This window comes from Eupeodes corollae, chromosome 2, assembly GCF_945859685.1.
Source record: "Eupeodes corollae chromosome 2, idEupCoro1.1, whole genome shotgun sequence".
Lineage (NCBI taxonomy): Eukaryota > Metazoa > Arthropoda > Insecta > Diptera > Syrphidae > Eupeodes > Eupeodes corollae.
This window is the reverse complement of record NC_079148.1, coordinates 134,784,768-134,804,011: the sequence shown is the minus strand read 5'-3', so window position 1 is coordinate 134,804,011 and position 19,244 is coordinate 134,784,768. Positions and strand designations below refer to the sequence as shown.

At 35.1% G+C, this 19,244-nt stretch overlaps 1 protein-coding gene across 2 annotated transcripts in view; it reads left to right on the top strand.

Annotated features, from left to right (window-relative positions):
• Window positions 1-19,244, top strand: part of LOC129946318 (uncharacterized) — a 246,616-nt gene that overhangs the window by 156,037 nt on the left and 71,335 nt on the right. Inside the window, exon 3 of one of the 2 annotated variants that reach the window (XM_056056452.1) lies at window positions 1,978-2,033. The exons of the other annotated variant lie outside the window; for it this stretch is intronic. The gene's annotated coding sequence lies outside the window, so the exon portion shown is untranslated. The remainder of the gene's footprint in view (window positions 1-1,977; window positions 2,034-19,244) is intronic. 2 annotated transcript variants of the gene reach the window in all.

Here is a 19,244-nt window from a genome sequence, read left to right as displayed (position 1 = left end):
TTAAATTGTGTGCCTGGCATACTGATTTTGTATCTTTTTTGTAGGCTGAAATCCCAAAAATTATACAAAGTGAATGTAAACAAGCTTAAACTTTTTGAATTCACTGAAGCCATGGAGATAACAGGCAGACAAGACTTCTGACATACGAGTACAATACTTTCTACCTGGTCAGCATACTGGAAACTTACTTCTTTACTTTAGTTTGCGCTACAGCGTATTGTGCTCCTGGACCTCAATCTCTAGCTTCCTGCCTCCAGTTTCGAATACCAAGTTGATGTGTCGCGTCGGTCTCAACTTGATCACTCCACCGAAAATGCTTCTTGTTCCCTCAGGCTTGGCGTTGAATAACTTACGGGCTTTAGCTTCCATGTTCATTCGCTTTACATGCCCTAGCCATCTTAAGCGTTTCGACCAGTGGCAAATCGCTGTACAGCTCATATAACTCATTATTATATCTTCTCCTTCAGATGTTACTTAGGTTGTCGACACAAACCGGGGTATAGATCGTACGCAGAACCCTCCTCTCGAAGATACCAAGCGATCCTTCATCCGCCTGGGAGAGGGTCCATGCTTCTGCACCATACAGCAAGACTACGATGAATGGTTTTGTACAGTGTACGAGTATCTTTGGTAGGGCCTTATTCCTCAACTGCTTGCTAACGCCAAAGAAACAGCGATTAATAAGGGTAGTTTTACGTCTGATCTCCGCGCTGATCTCATTTGCAGAATTAATAGCGGTGCCCAGATAAACAAATTCGTTTACCACCTCGAAGTTATGCCTGTCAATTGTCACGTTTTGACCAAGTCTACGGCGTGGATCGACTCTATTTGACGACAGTAAGTCAAGACCCATTTTCCTCAACTGAAACCTCAGAAACCAGCAAACTAAAAACGGTGCACATTAAAATGGCAAACCCTTCTAAATATTTTTGACAGCTTGAAGGCAGTGATACTTTGACAGCTGTAGAAATTTAAGAACTAAAAGTATCTGCATGCCCCAACTATCAATCGATGGTTGAAAGTGAATTAAAATCAATGTTTTGAAACTTCAATACTTGACAAATTATTCAATGACTTTCCTGACAATACCGATCGACAAGGTTTTGATCCTGGCAATAAAATTGTACATTTCATTTTAGATGACTTTGAATTCCCTCAATACAAATCTTATTCCAAAATCTCTCTTTCACGTAAAGTTTATTAAGATATACATAACTTTTTAAAATTCGAAATAAAACACATGGAAATATGAGGCTTTATGAGGCTATCCAAGTTTATGAAATCTTTTAAAGTAGATAAGTTCAATTGCCTCAAAAATATATGTATCTCAGAGAAACGCTGACTTAGACGTAATTTAACAGAGAAGGCAAAACGGTTTTAGAGTTGGGTTTCGAAATCACAATTCAAAATTAATTTTTCAAAACCATGAAAGCATTTATTTCAAGGTTTCTTAAGACTTTATAAAGTGAAAATATCGTAAATAAAAAGAATTTTCAGAAATTAAGTAAGATGCCAAAATAATTAAAACTATGTCTAGAAGATTAAGATTTTTTACGTTCGTCATACAATTTATTGCTAAGAACAATGTTTTGGTTTACTTTAAAAACATATTTTTTAGTTGTGTTCAAAATTTTTAAAGAGGCATATTTTAAAAACCTGATGTGATAAAAAAATAATAAGACATGATTCGAATTAAAATTAATTATTCGCAAATGTCTTATAAATTCCTTATCATCGAAATTTGTATCACTCATATAACTTCTATTATATTTACCGACTATCAATTTAAAGTCGACTATCACAATGTGATGACTTTATTACCTGAGATAAATTTTTAAATCCTTACAAACAAAATAACTTGCAGTTCGTTAAAAGACTTTTCTAATGTACAAACTGACACATGCAACCAATTTGTTTTCCATTCACCACATCAACTTCAACTTCCTCCATTTAACATTTTTCTTTCTTTCATTTCAGGAATTCTTCAACTTTTAAAAACAAAAATCTTTCTGATCGTCACAAAGAAGTTTCAGGTAAATTCGAATTCCATGTATAATTAAATTCATATTATAAAAGAAGGACGAAAAACAAACCCTTGAAAATATAATAATTTCAGTTTGATGTGTAATTGAAATGTAATTTGTCCAATGGTTTCCTCATGAATTCTCCTTTTACATAACTTATCCTGCAATCGGTGGCATGGACAACTCCTTGCGCAGGATGGTACATTCTTTTTATCATTATTATTAATTTAGTTCAAAAATAAATTTCTTATCCTCACATTTTGGCAAAACACAAACATATTTTGGATTTTTCAAAGTTAGACAGTTTATATAACAAAAGAATCCTCAAAAGGATTTTTTTTTTCTTTCGAAAACCTCGACATTTTATGTGAAACCTCAAAAATGTTCTCTGTTTAAATTGAAATTGGAAAAGAATCATGACGACAAAGCTTCGAATAGTTTTGTACCCTCAACGGTTGGGGTATCATTTTCTTGCCTTGTGGTGCATCCCAAAACGGAGATATTTATTCTAAAAGAATATTCTAAGGTTTCCATCTTTTCTTTGGTCCTTTCTTTTGTCTTTGCATACAATTTTTCTATCGGTGTTTTTTTTTCTTCTCTCATTTAATAAAGTTATACAGATCCTTCCCCGTGCAAGTAGTGATACCGGGTGCTAGGTGCATAATGTTCGTTCATTTCCCATGACACCACTCTCCACCAACTTCAACACCCACTTCAAGACCAAGGAAAAGTTTTATTTTTATCAAAGGTGCCGATGGATCCACCACCATCTCTGCCACAACTTTTGAAAGACCTTTTCATCCTATGGTTGCATAGAGTTCCGTCCGACTTCTGATATATTCCCCCAAAGGGGCAGAATACATGTTATGTAGGGATGGTTTTTCTCATCATCCCCTCGAATCGTTTTCAACCCCAAAACATTACTTTTGGGAAGAAGAAGAATTTTTCCTCGTCTCTCTCTTTTTAAATTATATTATTTTATTTTATTTGGCTTTTTTGTGGTATCCTTTGCAACCGTTTGCTCGACCCCGAGCCTGAGGTTACCAATTCGAATTCTGCTGTATCCAATTTTCATAACTTTTTCTTCATCTCTTGAAGCAGTGGGCCAGATATAACATAGGTATACAAGCTTATTCTGTGAAGTGGATGCATTCAGGCAGTTTATATATTTTGTTGTGTTATTTTTTCTTTCAATTTGATGAATTTCGAAAGTTCATTCGGCTTCATCCCATCCTATTAAAGGCTGTTGGCCAAAAAGCACTTGAGCAAGACATGAAGCCGCCCGCTGAAGCTGAAGCCGACGCCGCCGTTTGTCGGTTCGGTACTGGGTTAGATAGACAGAACCAGGAAAACACTTTGCGGCAAATCTTCGATAAATTTTTGTTGCAACAGAAGCAGATACTGAAATGTTCGTTTTATTTTTTAATTTTTGGTAAATTCAGCTCCAATGTCTAGACAGGATGTCGTACTATGTAGAGATATGTTTACACCCCCTGTACATTTTTGAAGGTGTACAACTGTATCTTTCTGCAAAAAGAAAAGGGAGGTAATTCGATGTACCTATACCTTTGGAGAAGATAGGAATTGTATCTTTGCAGTCACTTGAGTGGGAACAGGCATTTTCACTTCTTCGAAGAAGGAAATTGAAAATGAAATATATTCGCGAGACGTGTTAAGCTTACAAAATGTAATAAGTTGCATTTATTTTTTTTCTGTTCAGATGAAACATGTTCCAGAGAATGAATTAATCGATATAAGAATTAAACTGAATCAGTCGTGTGTAAATTTAATTGAATCAGATTATGGTCAATGACATGCAGATTTGGTTTTAGAGAATTAAGTCACGTTTTTAAGAAGATATTTCGCTAAAAAGTTCAACATTTCTTTTTTCCTTTTTTGGCTAAAAGCTATAACTATAGACATTGTCATTGGAAACAGTGGAGTTAACCTCTGTGAATGTTACGAGTATTCCCCAAAAAGAATTTGGCGAATCAATGACACCCTAGCGAGCAACTTACATTTAGAAAAGGCTTAACTTCAATCAATATACGAAACTTTACGGATTCAAATACTGATCACTGAAAAATAGTGAGACATTTAAGATACCAGAACTATCCATAAAATGACGCAGGATCATAAACTGATACTGTCAGAATTTCAGCGGATTTCCGGATTCAGATGCAAACAAGATCCTATGTAATGACTTAAACGAGGCTAAATGCGACCCACACTGATAACTATTTGAAAAAGTGTTCTAACTTTTAGTATTTAAAAAAGTTTAAAGAGTACCTTTGCAATGAAAGATTTATGTTTTATCTGTTTTCTTTAGAGATATGCGTGTATATTCGAAAATTAAAACCAATAAAGTAGTATTTTTCGAAGAACTTGAATTTTTGTAAGAAACACTGTTTTTAAATGTTACGAAATATTGACGCAACACATTTGTATGGGACGATAGAGTTTTAATGTGTTCTTAAGAAAACTCTGTTCTGAAAACTTATGTTTAATATTATTTCATGCTTGACACAAATTTGAAGTCAATATCTACCTTTATTGTCAAGTTGTTTTGTTTCCAAAATATTTTGGTTGAAAACTAATTTTCAGCAATTTTCATCAAAAATGTTAGCTTGATTTTTCTTAAATTTTTGACAAAAGTCAAAAACGAAAAAGTTTATCGGGGTCAAATTGAATGACATTGGTGGCCAATTCACATCACCCCTGCAGGAGATAACCTTACCTTCAAATCGTTAATGCAAAATGTCAATTGTGGGGTTTGCTGTGTGGCACGTAGCGCTACCGCACAGTTGCGCACCTTGTTTGGGGAACCCGAAAAAAAACTAAATAAAATCTGAACCACTGAATTGATTTTCATGAAATTTTCAGAGAATATTGATTACTGCGAGGAAAATCAACTTTTATAATAGCCGCCCGCTGCCGCGCTCACAAGAAGAGCAAATGGCTTTTGACCAAAACATGTTTTTTCTAAAATCCAACATTAAAAAAATATTAAGATTATTTAAATTTATTTTGAGATCATACTTTGAAGAAATCTTTCTCAAACATTTTAGAGTTTTTGTAATGACTATTTTGTTCATAATTATATTAATAAATGTTAAGCTTCTTCACTCATCAAATAATTTTTGTACTTTGGCTCAGGCCTTAAAAATGAAATAGGGATCTGACGCCCTTGAAATGTTCCTTCTATTGTTGGATCAAAAATATCTGTAATACTTATTTTGGCTGTCTTGAGCTTCCTCTAACAAGGTACCAATGGGAAGTTCACAAGATTCTATAATTTTATTTCCGTGTAAAAGAATCTTATGAACACTTGCTGGTACGTAGTACCTAGGATATAATTTAACAGCTATATTCTAAGTTTTAATAGAGTATTCTTTCCACTGTGCTCTCTACCTGTTAAAAACAAGTTTAAAATTCCTTCACATTTACCATAAAACTGGATTTTTTTGGGGTAGATAGTGAATAGGATTATCGAAATCTGATTAAGAATTTAGTCATAATCGTTATATAGTGCTGTAGACAGTGACTGCCTCACCAACGTCTTTTTTAAAAAAGTACGAACCATCTACGCCGCCGCACTAGCCCAAAATCCACAGCAAACGGTAATTTTTGGATAATGCATCATCACCTGGCAAACCTCGCGTGGGTTACTATCGTCCCATATACTTGTTGGCTTGTTAACACAGTCATTTAACCAAAAATGTGCCTCTTCACTAAAGATGATTTTTCGGCCAAAATAGAGAACAAACGGCGGCGTTGTCTTTGATCATGAACTCCGAGTTAATGGGTGAATTAGATCTAATACCAAGTCCCGAAGAAAAATTTGCCAATTTGAAGTCTGAGAAAAGCCAAGTTTTTGTGCACGGCGAGGTATAGACTCCCTCGGGTTCTGCTGAATACTTGAATACGTTTACGTTGACCAACACTGATTTTGATACTAAAGTTTCATCATTTAAACGTACTGTTCAATAGGGTAACATACATAAACAACTGAATTTTAAACAAAAGGTTTGACATATGTCACCAAAACAAAATGGCCGCCAAGAAGCGCCAAAATCTACCCGCGCCAATTGATAAATCCTTTATTACCTTCAGACATTTAAAAAACAAATTCTAAGCTGTCCGAAACTAACTTTAAGGTATTTTAACCCACTCAAGGACAATAGCTTTTTTCAGTGTCTTGAGGCTAGCGTATTTTTTAGATTGTACCTTGTTTTCTAAAATGGCCTAAAGAAAATATTCTGTTGAATTCGCGTCAGGTAAATTCGAGAGCATTGTTTGGTTGCAATGAAGTTTGGAACGTTGATTTTTAACCATTTTTGGTTTACTCACGCTTAATGAGAAGATGCAAGGTCTTGTTGAAAAGTTCAAAGTCTGCGAACGAAATGTTTGCCTGCGCACATGGCTTCAAAGCAGCCTCAAGAATATTTTCCTTATGATATATCGCATTTACTATGAAGCCAGCCTTAATGTAAACAGTTGGTTCACATCCGCAGTCAAAACTGCCTAAACCATTATTTGTGACGGTTCTACTAACTGGTGGTTAACCATTGACTTAAATTTTCTAATGAGCGGTTCTTCAAGTAAACTCTGTCGTTTCTTTGAATTTACAAATTATTCAATTTGGAAAATTTGTCAACTTCCGGTCCAAATTAAATAACTTCTTCATCTCTTAAGCCTATAAAATGAATACTAAAAATTGAGGTCACCTTCCACTTGTGCGCACCACCTGATCCACCGTCTTCCTCTACTGCGCTGTCCTATGGGTGTGGATTCAAAGACTTTCCGGGCCGGAGCATTGGTTTCCATGCGCTCTACGTGACCCAGCCATCTTAGTCGTTATACTTTTACCCTCTGGCTTAGTCTACATTGCTGTACAGCCCTTCTGCACCGTAAAGCAGGACGGGGATGATAAGGGTCTTATATAGCAACACTTTGGTCCCTCGATAAAGGACTTTACCACTCAATTGCTTTCTTAGTCCAAAGAAACAGCGGTTAGCAAGAGTTATTCTGCGTTTGATCTCAGCGCTGGTGTTGTTTTCTGTGTTTACAGCGGAGCCTTGGTAGACGAAGTCCTTGACGACCTCAAAGTTACGTCTGTCGGTTGTGAAGTTTTGACCAAGACGTCGGTATTGTATGTCCTTTCTAGACGACAGCATGTACTTTGTTTTGCCCTCATTAACCGTTAAACCCATTTTTGCCGCCTCTGCCTCAATACTCACAAAAGCCCCATTGACATCACGCTGAGTTCTTCCGATTATGTCAATGTCATTAGTATATGCTAGTAATTGGACAGACTTTTGAAAGATAGTGCCTCTAGTGTTGACGTGTGAGCTCTGCACTATTCTTTCAATCACGATGTTAAAAAAATCACATGACAGCGCATCACCTTGTCTAAAACCTTTTTTGACGTCGAAAGGTTCTGTTAAGTTGTTTCCAACCTTTATGGAGCAGCGTGAATTCTCCATGGTCATCCTGCACAAACGGACGAGTTTGGCAGGGATGCCAAAACTAGACATGGCTCTATACAACTCGTCACTGTATGTGTATACGCTGTCATATGCGGCCTTGAAATCGATGAAAAGATGGTGGAACTGGATTTGGTGTTCTTGGGTTTTTCCAGGATCTGCCATAATGTGAATATTTGATCAACTGTGGACTTTTCTCGTCTAAAACCACACTGATAGGGACCTATCAGGTTGTTGACAATGGGCTTTAGACGTTCACATATTATGGCAGAGAAGATTTTATAGGCGACGTTAAGTAGACTGATTCCTCTATAGTTGGTGCAGTTTAGAAGGTCTCCTTTTTTCAGGATCGGGCAAACAATACTGAGGTTCCATTCATCGGGAATGCTTTCTTCCGACCATATCTTACAGATAAGTTGGTGCATGCTCCTAACCAACTTATCTCCAGCTGCTTTAAAGAGCTCGGCATTCAAGCCATCCGCCCCAGCGGCTTTATTAGACTTCAGCTTAGGTATGGCAATCTTTACTTTGTCTAAGCCGGGAGGACGGGATTGTTGGATTTCGTCGTCTATGTTGAATGGATCATCATCCTGCCTGACAGCGGAATTCGGTTCATCGTCGCCGTTATACAGTCTGCAGAAGTGGTCCTTCCATATCCTCAGCATTGACTGCGGTTCCACAATGGAGTTTCCACTTTCGTCTTTGCAGCCTTCGGTTCTAGGTTTATGTACCTGTGAATTTCGTTCTACTGTTCATATAACTTTTGAACTTCATTCCTGCTTTTAAACCTCTTAACATCTTCGACCGCGCGCTTCTCATGCCCTCATGACCCTCAGACCCTCTCATGGGTCTGGAAATCCAAAGTGCTACCTTGGCTACAACGAGGTAGTGGTCTGAGTCGATGTTAGCTCCTTGGAAAGTTCGTACATCCATAATGCTGGAGAAGTCCAAGTTCCTTTGTGGATGTTGAGGTGTGGAAAACGCGTACTGGCTACCATGACGTTTTGCCCCGCAGCAAAACCTATGAGCCTAAATCCGTTGTGTGAAGTGTTGTCGTGCAGGCTGTTCTTCCCGATTATTCCACCAAAGACGTCTTCCCTTCCTAGCTCGGCATTAAAATCGCCCAGGACTATTTTAATATCGTAGCTAGGACACTGCTCATATGTTTTGTCTAGGAGCTCGAAGAACATATATTTGGTGTTGTCGTCTTTCTCTTCTGTGGGGGAGTGCGCGCATATCAGGCTAATGTTGCCGAATTTAGCCTTGATGCGTATGGTCATGAGAAGGTCATTTATGCACCTATAGCTCAAGACTTCTTGCCTAAGTCTGGCTCCAATGACGAAGCCGCATCAAAATAAGCGTTGTTGGTCACCATAGTAAATATCGAAGTTTTTCATCCTCTTTTTGCCCGGCCCATCCCATCGTATTTCCTGGATGGCGGTGATATCTGCTGCCCTTGCGGTCTAGGGCCTCCGCTAATTCTTCGAAGAAGCTCTATAAGGTGTTCATTAAGTAGTTCAACCTTACTGGAACTGTAGACGCCACCATTGATTCCATTTCGGCAATTCCTCCGCTGCCGTCTGGATAAGGAGAGGTGCCTAAATGGAAACACCTCTCCCCACCTCTCTCGTTTGCTGCTCCCAACAACTTTCCACTGGGGTTGGAACCCAATCTCCAGTTGATGTACTAGGCACCCGATGTTCACCACGGGGAGGAGAGAGTAGGAGTTGATAGACAGAGGTTGATTTTGAGAAAAGCCTGTGGACGCTTGTGTCCTCTTGAATGCACATGTCTACCATTTGAACATCTATGATTTTCATAACAATTTATAATTTCTTCCTTAATTATTATAAAAAATGGTTTTACTTACGGACAACTCTCTAAAAATCAGTAATTAGGAACCTTGAAACGTCGACAAATTTTACTATTTTCAATTTGAAAGATTGGACCGTTTACAATGGCTTTCAATTTTAAAAATTTTTTTCAGTTTTCCTACTTATTTGTAATAGGGTTTCATACAAAATCCGGATTATATGATTCTGTGTCAGCTTGTGTACCGGTTTCCGAATAGTGTCGGATTGGTTCTAATAATCCAGATAGTTCGTATATATCCGATCCTGAATCCAGATCTATTTCGGATATCTTTATAAGTATACTTATAATGATTGAGACATTCAAACACCAACTTACACACATAATATGTTCAGTTCATCATATTTTCTTTAGTCTGATATAAAACAGCTTATGGGTGCTTTGGAGACAATAATGTTCTTGATCCTTAATTGATGTTAATATCCTGCAAATTAAAAGCCACCATATAAAACAAAAAACATTAAAACAAACACACAACTTTTCACCATAAAAGTAATCCTACTTAAAAATCATCTACCTTAAATCCTATATATTCTTATATAAAGACTGACTCTTAGACACAATTGCCAGAGGACTAAAGTTAACATAAAAAAAAACTCCCAAAACGCGAAGCACTGCGACGACTACGACGCAACGGCGACGACGACGGCAGACGTTTATTTAACCTGCAGATTATACTTTTTGGTCCATTATATTGGATGTCTGTGAAAGTCATCGCCCTCGTTGTTGTCTGCTTTTCTATACGAGGATAATGCTATGCCTACATAACCTGAAAGTTTCAAGCTCCAAGCTTCATACTTGTATAGCCTAACCTATACCTATAAGTAATCTGGTTAGAACGCAAATTTGTTTTATTTCCTTAAATCTCATACCTTGCGGCCTTAAGTATACTTTGTGTGTATATATAAATGTGCATATAAGAAGTACATATATTTTGTCTTAATTTTATTTTTAAGTTCGTTGTCTTGAGAATTTCCCACTCTTTATATGTACATATATTGCTTGAGGGAAAGTGTAATAATTAAGGAATGTAAAACAAGCTACAAAAAAAAAAAACGAAACTACTCTCATAGCTATAAGTATGACTATCAGGTAAGTATGGTAAAGGTAAGGTATATCTAGGAAAATACCATTTCTCACTCTCTGGAAAAACTTATCCTATGCACCAGAACCAGGTACAACATAATGCATAGTTTCTATGCAAATTTATGTACAGCTATGGCCAAAATACTAAGAACACAACTCAATTTTTTGATAAGTATGTCCTTAGAACTTTTAAAGGTAAAAAATCTAAAATTTAAGTTTGATGGTAATGTTATCGGTGATGTGGGTGGCATCCCATCCCCTTTTTGCAAAATGAATCCTCTTCTGGCTACTTCAGCTTTTCTGTACTTTCAACTTCTATGGAGATTGTAGCCTTCTGCAGAAAACTAAGAACCGTTCTAGAGATGAGGTTGTTTTCATGGCATAAATAGATTTGCTCAGTTAAACTTAAAAGTAAGAAATGTTCCTATTATTTCAGCCATAGCTGTTTATCACAAGATAAAAGAGTAGACAATGCAGTACAATGTACAACCAAGAGAATAGGACAGTGACTGTAGAAATAACAAAACAAAAAAAAAGTAATAAACTTGTGCTTGGCCACAAGGAAGTTATGCGTAAGGTAGAATGAACTTTTTACCAAAGGCTATTACCTGACAAAATGCAATTATTCCCTCAAAAAGGACACTATAGCTATATAATACTGTATACACTACACAGTGTTCAAATAATATATGTTTGTATGTGTGATGTTAAAAAAAAGACTATAGAAAAATGAGGTTTCGTGTGATTATGATGCATTTAGTATTGTAATTTATTTTGTTTGCAGTTATATACATTTATCTATAGTTTTATTGTGCACTTTATAATGGAGAAATTATGTAAAAGAAAAAGTAATGTTTATAAATACATACATATACATATATTCGTAGTAAGTACTGCAGGAAGTTAACAAAGTAGATTTATTTAAACTTGGGATGTCTTGTCTACAAAAAGAATCTGACGGTTTATAACTTGTACCTTTTGTCTATTTTATAACTACACCATAAAAAAACAAAGACGTAAATGCTGTGGTTATAAGTAAATTGCTTTACTTTCTTAAATAAATTGTAAGAATTGAATACTAACTGGGAGTACCACTAACTAGCATCATTTGGCTACATAAAAGTCTTTTCGAAGTTCAAACAAATTACTTCAGCCAAGCAGATTTTTACAATATCGAAGCCGCAGAAAATGTTAATAACCATATTGATTTGCACATTTGGTATTACCTCATGTTCAAGGTGGCATAGATTGAACAAAGCAAATCGTTAATAAGAAAGTAGAATTGATTTGAACAAAGCTAAGTTTACAAGGTTATTGCATGTTGAAAGGACACCTAAGGAGATCTAATTTATGGCCCTTCTTATATAACTAACTATAACTTCTTACTTAGTATCTACTAAGAGCATACCTTGCAGCTCATCCATTTTTTGTACTAAGATCAGTAAACCAAATAGCTATGTTTCCTCTTTCACATTAGTAACGAATCCCACGATCTTCGATTCTATTGGAATATTGCCCGCAGAGACTTTGGTAAAAGAATTTACACAAAGTCAAAAACGAGTTGTTTCCTTGAAAACACTTAACTGGCTTGCACTCTTCTACCAAAAAGTAAGGGGACTTCGTAGTAAGACTTCTGACATTTTTCTAAACTTCCTATTATTCCCACACAACGTCTTTATTTTGACCGAAACTTGGCTAAGTTTAAGGTTTTCCGACACAGAACTTTTTATTAAAGAGTTCGAAGTTTAGAGAAATGATCGTAATGTTGTTAAAGCAAAGGATTCAGGTGGAGTTGGAGGTGTTCTCATAGCGGGAAAAAATACACATTTCTCTTCTTCTGTATCTTTTCCGATTGAACTATCAATTGAATAGGTCTGTTAAAAGTTAATGGTACAGACTAAGACTAATTATTTTAAACGTTTATATTTCTCCAAAAAGTTTGGAGTCTGTTTATAGCGAACTCTTCTTGGCATTAGACTTTCTTATCAATTTGCTCTGACACCAATATTTTACTTCTAGGTGATTTTAATTTACCACACATTGATTTCATGGATACCTTGAAGCCTCTTTCTCATCTTCACAATTGGAACTATCTTTGTTCGATAAAGTCCATCTTACTGACTTACAGCAAACAAGCTGTATTTGAATTCTCGAAGAACTCTTGTTCTAGAATCTAGATTAGTAATTATTAATATTGATAACTCTTCGTCTTAAGAGTTGTTCTCTAAAGATTTAAAGATTTTCTGGAATTGCTGATATTTTATCATTTTTTTATGTTGAAGAAGCAGTTTCAAATTTGTATAAGATCCTTAATAATTGTTTAGAAAAAATCTACCTTTTAAGAAATCAAGAAAAACTAACTTTAGCCACCCTTGGTACACAACAAAAGAAAAGAGAGGTTGGGATGCGACTCACACTGATAAGTTTCCATCGCCTCTGTCGATTTGTCTTGCTTAAAAGTTTGATGATTTTCGTGTTGGGTTAAAAAAGTTGTCAGTTGAATTAATCTTAAAAGCTTTAAAATTACCAATTATATTTTTCATATCAAGAAACAGTTTTTTTTTTTAGTCGAAAACCAATTTTAAACAATTTCAGTATTATTTCTTAAATGTTTACAAATTGGATAAATTAAATAAACTTGAGAGATATCAAAAACCGAACATCAATTCATACCCAATTTGCTTACTGTTTCTTGCAGATTTTATTTTTTTTATGAAAAAACGGACTGTTGGATTTTCATAAAAAACAAACTGCTAAATATCGAAAACAATATTTTCTGTGAAATAAAATAAGTTTGAAGTCAATATTTTTAATTATTGAAAAGCTATTTGAGTCGAAAGTAAATTTTTACCAAGTTTTAGTATTGTTTCTTTTGGAATTTTATTTTTTGTAAAAAAAACTGTCAATTCTATTTTTTTCAAAATTTTATCGAATGTTAAAAACAATATTTTTTATGAGATAAAATTAGTTTGAAGCCAATATTCAAATTTTTTAAGAAAAGATATTTGAGTCGAAAATCATTTTTTACCAACTTTTGTTAATTTTGTTTCGGTTTTTAATTTTTGTAAAAAAACTGTCAATTCGATTTTTCACAAGATTTGTCCCAATGTTGAAAACAATATTTCTTATAAGTAAAAATTAATTAGAAGCTATTATCTAAAATGTTTGAAAAGATATTTGAGTCGAAAATCATTTTTTACCAACCTTTATTAATTTTTGTTTAGTTTTTATTTTTTTTTTTGTAAAAAAATATGCCAATTCTATTTTTCTAAAAATTTTACTGAATGTTAACAACCATATTTTTTAAAAGATACAATTTGTTTAAAACATAAATCTATAAGTATTAAAAAATATTTGATTTGGAAGTCAATTTTTAACAACTTTTAGTAATGTTTTTTTAGGTTTTTATTTTAAGGTAAAAAACTATTAATTCCATTGTTCTCAAAATTGTACTGAATGTTGACAACAATATTTTTTTTAATTTAAGGCCAATATTAAAAAGTTTTGAAAAGATATTTGGGTCGAAAATAAATTTTGACCAACTTTTATTAATATTTTTTTTAAATTTTTATTTTTTTGTAAAAAAAAAACTGTCCATTTGATTTTTCTCAAAGTTTTAAAAGATGTTAAAAACATTATTTATGAGACATTTAGGATTAACCAAAAATTACACTTTTTTAAATTGCTTGGTGAAAAAAACCACCCGCTAATTTTTCTTAAAGTCATTTCTGCATCTTTCTGCATTATTATCTGTATAACAAAATTTATTTGAAGTCGATGTCTCTACTGGTTCTTGAGGTATGGACGACGAAAAAAACTTCCCGAAACTGTACGATATTACTTACACACCCAATAAAAATCTTTTATTTCAATTCTAGTTACCTTGAAACTACGAGAAATGTCAGTTCGACAAATCGGACCCATTACAATAACTTCCTATGGGAAGTTAAAAAATAGTAGTAGTCCTGCTATTTTATGTTTTCTATAAAACTCATTTATTCAGGTTCGGTTATACACTGTACCCCATGTTCAAGATGTTACAGTTTTTGAGAATTTTGGTGCGAAATTTCGGTCAATTTAGCAGATTCATAGATTGAGCAAAAAAAAATATGGACCCTAATGTCGTTAATAATCCAGAAGGTAGAATTGATTTTAACGAATCTAAGTTTACAAGGTTAATGTAATTTGAAAGAACACTTAAGCAGATCTTAGTTACGGCCCTCCTTATGATTTTGATTATTCTTCTGAACCAGCTGGAATTCCTCCAATTGTCTTGAAAAAATGTAAATCACTATTAGCAGGGCAAGGATTTGTATACACTTAAAACTCCAAAATATGTGCACAAAATATGCTCCTTAAATCTGAAAATATGAGTTTAAAAATGAAAATGTGTTCTTTAAAAAAAACAGGTATTAATATCCAATAAAAATTCTTTTGAAAATTCTGAATTTCACAAATACAGAAAAAAAATAATCATCGGTATTAATTTTGTTATACTTTCTGAAGTTCTGCCTAATTGGTCTGAAAAAAAAACCGTTTGAACATGGAAAATGGCCGTTTAACGTCAGTCGATGTCATTGGAGCATTTTTAAACGACAATATCTCACTACCTGACAAGTTTTCTAAAACCTCTGCAGGTCCATGATTTGATAAAATGTTTAAAATGTTTTTAAGTTTAAATTACTTTTCATTTTTATTTAAAACATTTAAATTTTTTTTAATAATGGTTTCAGCAATGTAACATTCAACTGCACCTACTTCTTTAAAAACATCTTCCAATAAATCAAATTGTGTTTTTAATGAAAAGGAATTGGAAGAATGGAAACCATGACAGTAAGAATTGTGTTAGGTGCTACCAAATATGTTCTTTCATAGATTTTGTTATTGAAATTATTAAGGTTCGTATACACTTAAATCATATTTAAATAAAGGTTACAAAAATTCTTCCCTTTGTCAAAAATATGACGAAATATGCGTTTATATGCATTTATAACAAAATATTCAAAACTATGCACTAACAAACAAATGTCAATTTAAAATAAATTATTTAATTCGAAAACGGTCGTATTCCAATGCTTCTTTTTATGCTTGGAAAAACTATGAAAATACATACTAGTATTTTTGCATAAGTTCTCAAGTATACTAGAGGTGAAAAGCTCGTCTGTATTTACACTGATTATTTTAAAGTTTTAGACCAACTTTTTCATGATATTATCACATTTTAGCTTAAGCCAATTGGATTTCCTCCTCATTTTATAAAATGGATGTTTTCTTATTCTCAAAATACATCTAATACAAGCAAATTCAAAAGTTCTTTTGCCAACCCTTTTGAATCAGGAGTTTCCCAGGGTAGTCATTTAGGAACTCTACTCCTTATGTTAGATTTTATACGATGTATCAGTAAAAGTATCATTAAAACCTATGTGAATGATATTAAAATCTTCAAAATATAATAAAACATACAATAAATGAGTTTTGGTTCACTGAGTAGCAGGTATTGCCTTCCCTAACATCTATCATAACTTTAATTTGCCTCGTCATACCTCGAATATGGATTCTTAGAGATAGCATTTTTACCAAAAGGTAAAAACCTCCCAAAGGTACCAGCCACGAACCGAAGCCTGTAAAGACGATCAGGGAAACATCATAGTAGAACCGTAGTCGATGCTGAGAATATGGAAAGATAACTTCTCCAAAATATAACGGCGATGACGAATCGAATTTCGCTGTAAGAGAGATAGAATCACTCAACCTCGGCGACGCAGATCAACAATTCCGCCTATCCGACGTTGACGAAGTGAAGATAGCTATATCTAAACCTAAGGCAAACAAAGCTGCTGGAGCTGACGGCATCGCTGCCGAACTATTCAAAGCAGCAGGCGATGACTTGGTACGGAGCATGCACCAACTCATCTGCAAAATATGGTCGGAGGAAAGCATGCCCGATGAGTAAAATCACAGCATAGTGTGCCCTTGTATCGGGCGGAAAGGAGACCCTCTAAACTGCGCCAACTACAGAGGCATCAGTCTTCTTAACATTGCGTATAAGATCCTCTCTGCTGATCCTCTCTGTGAACGTCTGAAGCCATTCGTCAACAACCTGATTGGTCCTTATCAGTGTGACTTCAGACCAGGAAAGTCCACTATCGACCAAATATTCACACTACGACAGATCTTGGAAAAAACCCACGAACTTCAAATCGATACCCACTATCTCTTTATCGATTTTAAAGCCGCATATGACAGGATCTATAGGGAAGAGCTCTACCGAGCAATGTCTAGTTTTGGCATCCCTGTCAAACTTTGAGCATTGCGACGGAAGCGAAGAAGATGGGTTTAGTGGCCAATGAGGACTAGACCAAGTACATGCTGTCATCAAAAAAGGACAATGAACGACGACGTCTTGGACAAAACGTCACCATGGACAGCTATAACTTTGAGGTAGTTAAAGACTTTGTCTACCTAGGCACCGCTATTAATGCAGACAACGACACCAGCGCTGAAATCAAACGAACAATAATTCTTGCAAATCGCTGCTTCTTTGGACTTAGAAGGCAATTGAGAAGTAAAGTCCTCTATCGAGCATGTAAAATCACCATCTATAAGACACTCATCATCCCGGTTCTCATTTATGGCGCTGAGGCCTGGACCCTGTCAAAGAAGGATGAGAGCGTCTTAGGATGCTTCGAGAGAAAAATTCTTTGGGTGGTTTTTGATCCCGCACGCATTGATAGAGAATGGAGGAGAAAATAATAACGACGAACTGTACGGGCTGTACAGCGACACTGACCTAGTTAACAGAATTAAAGTCCAACGGCTTAGATGGCTAGGTCATGTTGAGAGGGTGGACATCCACGCTCCAGCCCGGAAGGTCTTCGAATTCAATTCCGACGGACGGCGCAATAGAGGAAGACCTCGAATCAGGTGGCGCACCCAGGTGGGAGAGAACCAACTTGGCGTGCGAAACTGGAGACAGCTAGCCAGGGACCACGCTGGTTGGGATGGTCCAGGATCAAGCCATCACATCGATTTCTGCTTGTTCTAAGTAGTCCGTAATGTACTGGCAACGTGAGGTCTCGCATTGTCTTACATCAGCAAGAAATTCTCATCACTAAATTGTGAGAAAGGAACCACATGTTCCTCCAGAATGTTAGTGACATAATAACTGCATTCGCAGTGGTCCTTATCTCTGATTAAAGTCTGTGAGATACTTCAACCGCTCTTTGGTGACGATCTCGAAGGCTTTGGAGCATCAAATATCTCTCCAAAAATAAAGCGATATATTATCAAATAATAACAAAACGTCATAAAGTATGACTGCGCAAGTTTTTGTATAACTCAATGCATATTAAAGTAAAGTTTAGCACTCACTTAATTTTTGTATTACTTTATGTTTTCTTCCATTTTTAAATGAGTGATTTCGATAATAATACAATTTATCCCCCTTTTAGAAGCGTTAAATATTTGTCTCCACTTCATACTAAGATACATTTTAATGAAGTGCTCAAAACGTAAAATTTAAACTTCTTACAAATTTCGACTCTCTCTGAATTTTATTGAAGTAAAACCATTTATTTAGTCTTATTGTCCTGCACTCTTTAGGTTTTTAATAATCTGTCTGCGTTAAGGACGTACATAATTTTTGTATCAAAAGTGGAAACATAATATCCAATCGCCAAATTATCAAAAACTACGATTTAAAATAGAAATTTACCCAGTTTTATTAAAAATCCAGATTACCAAAAATATTCACCTTCCGAAATGAAATTAATTTAGAAAGGGCTTTAAATTTAAGTATTTAAAAACTTTTTTCCGAATTTTTCAATAGGTACTCCATAATATTTCCTTGTGTAAGCACAAAACCATCAAACTATCCCAATTTGCCTTTTTAATTACTTAATGGAAGTCCTGCTTTAAACAGTCCACAGATTAATTTAGTTTGTTAGATCAAGTCATTTTCACTTAACCCTACTTTCTCATTCTGCCGGTTACTTTCCATTATCCTTGTAGTTAAATTACTTCCGAAATCATTTCAAATCCATTTTAGTCCAAAAATCGATTATTATTTCACTGCTTGTCACTCATCCGTCAAAAAATATATAGTCTCCTCCCACCGCCCCGTTGTCATCTTTGTCTTTGGTCGATTGCTCTTCTTCAGTAACTATATCTCAAAAGCGTTATCCTTAAAAGCATTTCAAACATGTCTGTAACTATTTGTAAGCTATTTGTTGCTGCGTAGGAAGTAGGAGAGTATAGCGGTATACCTAATGCTAATACCTTACCTTCGTCTTTAGTTCCTTTTTTGTATCCATATACATAGACAGCTCGACCGCAATTTGATGTATAAACACTAGATACACTAGGACTTCAAGTTTTGATCTAACAAAACAACATGGCACTGTGTATAGGTGTATGTAGAAGTGGTGTGTACATAGGACTCTATGAGGAGAATAGCTCTACGACTTACTGTGTGTTATCTTTGACATTATTTTACCCTTCAAGTCTTGCGAGTCCTTTTTTTTCTTCTTCTTCTTTTTTGACAAAATGTATACAAATACAATATGCGCTGTCATCATCTAGGATCTAGGATCTCGAGCCGAGAGCCAAGAGGGAAAGTTGATGCGAAGAAGGATATTTTATGGATTTTACTCAAGCAAGCCATTCATCTGCGAAAATAATGTTCATCCTTGACCACAGTGGGAGAAATGAGAAAGGAAAGAAAAAAGAAACAACCAGAGAATCCAATCCGTATCGATGATGATCCTTGAATATAACA